Below are 4,586 nucleotides of genomic sequence, written 5' to 3'. Positions count from 1 at the left end.
CTCCCACTTGGACTTGGCCCCGAATGGAATTGAAGCGTCTCTTGATGTGCTTGGTCCTCTTGTGAAATCTGGATTCCTTTGCCAAGGCAATTGCACCAGTATTGTCATAGAAGATCTTCATTGGTCCCGATGCACTAGGTATAACACCTAGATCGGAAATGAACTCCTTCATCCAGACTCCTTCATTTGCTGCTTCCGAAGCAGCTATGTACTCCGCTTCACATGTAGATCCCGCCACGACGCTTTGTTTAGAACTGCACCAACTTACAGCTCCACCGTTTAACAAAAATACGTATCCGGTTTGCGATTTAGAATTGTCCGAATCAGTGTCAAATCTTGCATCGACGTAACCATTTACGACTAGCTCTTTGTCACCTCCATATACGAGAAACATATCCTTAGTCCTTTTCAGGTATTTCAGGATGTTCTTGACCGCTGTCCAGTGACCCAGTCCTGGATTACTTTGGTACCTCCCTGCCAAACTAATAGCAAGGCACACATCAGGTCTGGTACACAGCATTGCATACATGATAGAGCCTATGGCTGAAGCATAGGGAACTCCTTTCATTTTCTCTCTATCTTCTGCAGTGGTCGGGCATTGAGTCTGACTCAACTTTATACCTTGTAATACAGGCAAGAACCCTTTCTTCGCCTGATCCATATTGAACTTTTTCAACACTTTATCAAGGTACATGCATTGTGAAAGTCCAATCAAGCGTCTTGATCTATCTCTATAGATCTTAATGCCCAATATGTAAGCAGCTTCATCGAGGTCTTTCATTGAAAAACTTTTATTCAAGTATCCTTTTATGCCATTCAGAAATTCTATATCATTTCCAATCAACAATATGTCATCCACATATAATATTAGAAATTCTACAGAGCTCCCACTCACTTTCTTGTAAATACAGGCTTCTCCAAAAGTCTGTATAAAACCATATGCTTTGATCACACTATCAAAGCGTTTATTCCAACTCCGAGAGGCTTACACCAGACCATAGATTGATCGCTGGAGCTTGCACACTTTGTTAGCTCCCTTAGGATCGACAAAACCTTCCGGTTGCATCATATACAACTCTTCTTCCAGAAATCCATTCAGAAATGCGGTTTTGACATCCATCTGCCAAATTTCATAATCATAAAATGCGGCAATCGCTAACATGATTCGGACAGACTTAAGCATCGCTACGGGTGAGAAAGTCTGATCATAGTCAACCCCTTGAACTTGTCGAAAACCTTTCGCAACAAGTCGAGCTTTATAGACAGTTACATTACCATCAGCGTCAGTCTTCTTCTTAAAGATCCATTTATTCTCAATGGCTTGCCGATCATCGGGCAAGTCAACCAAAGTCCATACTTTGTTTTCATCCATGGATCCCATCTCAGATTTCATGGCTTCTAGCCATTTTGCGGAATCTGGGCTCATTATCGCTTCCTCATAGTTCGTAGGTTCATCATGGTCAAGTAACATGACTTCCAGAATAGGATTACCGTACCACTCTGGTGCAGATTTTATTCTGGTAGACCTACGTGGTTCAGTAGAAACTTGATCTGAAGTTTCATGATCAATATCATTATCTTCCTCACTAATTGGTGTAGATGTCACAGGAACTGATTTCTGTGATGAACTACTTTCCAATGAGGGAGCAGACATAGTTATCTCATCAAGTTCTACTTTCCTCCCACTCACTTCTTTCGAGAGAAACTCTTTTTCTAGAAAGGATCCATTCTTAGCAACGAATGTCTTGCCTTCGGATCTGTGATAGAAGGTGTACCCAATAGTCTCTTTTGGGTATCCTATGAAGACACATTTCTCCGATTTGGGTTCGAGCTTATCTGGTTGAAGTTTATTCACATAAGCATCGCAGCCCCAAACTTTAAGAAACGACAACTTTGGTTTCTTGCCAAACCATAGTTCATAAGGCGTCGTCTCAACGGATTTTGATGGTGCCCTATTCAATGTGAGTGCAGCCGTCTCTAAAGCATAACCCCAAAATGATAGCGGTAAATTAGTAAGAGACATCATAGATCGCACCATATCTAGTAAAGTACGATTACGACGTTCGGACACACCATTACGTTGTGGTGTTCCGGGTGGCGTGAGTTGCGAAACTATTCCGCATTGTTTCAAATGTAAACCAAACTCGTAACTCAAATATTCTCCTCCATGATCAGATCGTAGAAACTTAATTTTCTTGTTACGATGATTTTCCACTTCACTCTGAAATTCTTTGAACTTTTCAAATGTTTTAGACTTGTGTTTCATTAAGTAGATATACCCATATCTGCTCAAAACATCTGTGAAGGTGAGAAAATAACGATATCCGCCACGAGCTTCAATATTCATTGGTCCACATACATCTATATGTATGATTTCCAACAAATCTGTTGCTCTCTCCATAGTACCGGAGAACGGTGTTTTAGTCATCTTGCCCATGAGGCACAGTTCGCAAGTACCAAGTGATTCATAATTAAGTGATTCCAAAAGTCCATCAGTATGGAGTTTCTTCATGCGCTTTACACCGATATGACCTAAACGGCAGTGCCACAAATAAGTTGCACTATCATTATCAACTCTGCATCTTTTGGCTTGGACATTATGAATATGTGTATCACTACTATCGAGATTCAATAAAAATAGACCACTCTTCAAGGGTGCATGACCATAAAAGATATTACTCATATAAATAGAACAACCATTATTCTCTGATTTAAATGAATAACCGTCTCGCATCAAACAAGATCCAGATATAATGTTCATGCTCAACGCTGGCACCAAATAACAATTATTCAGGTCTAAGACTAATCCCAAAGGTAGATGTAGAGGTAGCATGCCGACCGCGATCACATCGACTTTGGAACCATTTCCCACGCGCATCGTCACCTCGTCCTTGGCCAGTGCTCGCTTATTCCGTAGTCCCTGTTTCGAGTTGCAAATATTAGCAACAGAACCAGTATCAAATACCCAGGTGCTACTATGAGCTCTAGTTAGGTACACATCAATAACATGTATATCACATATACCTTTCTTCACTTTGCCATCCTTCTTATCCGCCAAATACTTGGGGCAGTTCCGCTTCTAGTGACCAGTTTGCTTACAGTAGAAGCACTCAGTTTCAGGCTTAGGTCCAGACTTGGGTTTCTTCTCTTGAGCAGCAACTTGCTTGTTGTTCTTGTTGAAGTTCCCCTTCTTCTTCCCTTTGCCCTTTTTCTTGAAACTAGTGGTCTTGTTGACCATCAACACTTGATGCTCCTTCTTGATTTCTACCTCCGCAGCCTTTAGCATTGCGAAGAGCTCGGGAATTGTCTTGTTCATCCCTTGCATATTATAGTTCATCATGAAGCTCTTGTAGCTTGGTGGCAGTGATTGGAGAATTCTGTCAATGACGCTATCATCCGGAAGATTAACTCCCAGTTGAATCAAGTGATTATTATACCCAGACTTTTGAGTATATGCTCACTAACAGAACTATTCTCCTCCATCTTGCAGCTGTAGAACTTATTGGAGACTTCATATCTCTCAATCCGGGCATTTGCTTGAAATATTAACTTCAACTCCTGGAACATCTCATATGCTCCATGACGTTCAAAACGTCGTTGAAGACCCGGTTCTAAGCCGTAAAGCATGGCACACTGAACTATAGAGTAGTCATCAGCTTTGCTCTGCCAGACGTTCACAACATCTGTTGTTGCTCCTGCAGCAGGCCTGGCACCCAGCGGTGCTTCCAGGACGTAATTCTTCTGTGCAGCAATGAGGATAATCCTCAAGTTATGGACCCAGTCCATGTAATTGCTACCATCATCTTTCAACTTTGCTTTCTCAAGGAACGCATTAAAATTCAACGGAACAACAGCACGAGCCATCTTATCTACAACAAACATAGACAAGCAAAATACTATCAGGTACTAAGTTCATGATAAATTTAAGTTCAATTAATCATATTACTTAAGAACTCCCACTTAGATAGATATCTCTCTAGTCATCTAAGTGATTACATGATCCAAATCAACTAAACCATAACCGATCATCACGTGAGATGGAGTAGTTTTCAATGGTGAACATCACTATGTTGATCATATCTACTATATGATTCACGCCCGACCTTTCGGTCTCTGTGTTCCGAGGCCATATCTGCATATGCTAGGCTCGTCAAGTATAACCTGAATATTCTGCGTCTGCAAAACTGGCTTGCACCCGTTGTAGATGGACGTAGAGCTTATCACACCCGATCATCACGTGGTGTCTGGGCACGACGAACTTTGGCAACGGTGCATATTCAGGGAGAACACTTCTTGATAATTTTTAGTGAGAGATCATCTTAAAATGCTACCGTCAATCAAAGCAAGATAAGATGCATAAAGGATAAACATCACATGCAATCAATATAAGTGATATGATATGGCCATCATCATCTTGTGCTTGTGATCTCCATCTCCGAAGCACCGTCGTGATCACCATCGTCACCGGCGCGACACCTTGATCTCCATCGTAGCATCGTTGTCGTTTACACCATCTATTGCTTCTACGACTATCGCTACCGCTTAGTGATAAAGTAAAGCAATTACAGGGCGTTTGCATTTCATAC

The sequence above is a fragment of the Triticum dicoccoides genome, chromosome 5B (genome assembly GCF_002162155.2).
Source record: "Triticum dicoccoides isolate Atlit2015 ecotype Zavitan chromosome 5B, WEW_v2.0, whole genome shotgun sequence".
NCBI lineage: Eukaryota > Viridiplantae > Streptophyta > Magnoliopsida > Poales > Poaceae > Triticum > Triticum dicoccoides.
Note: the sequence above shows the minus strand (reverse complement) of the source record.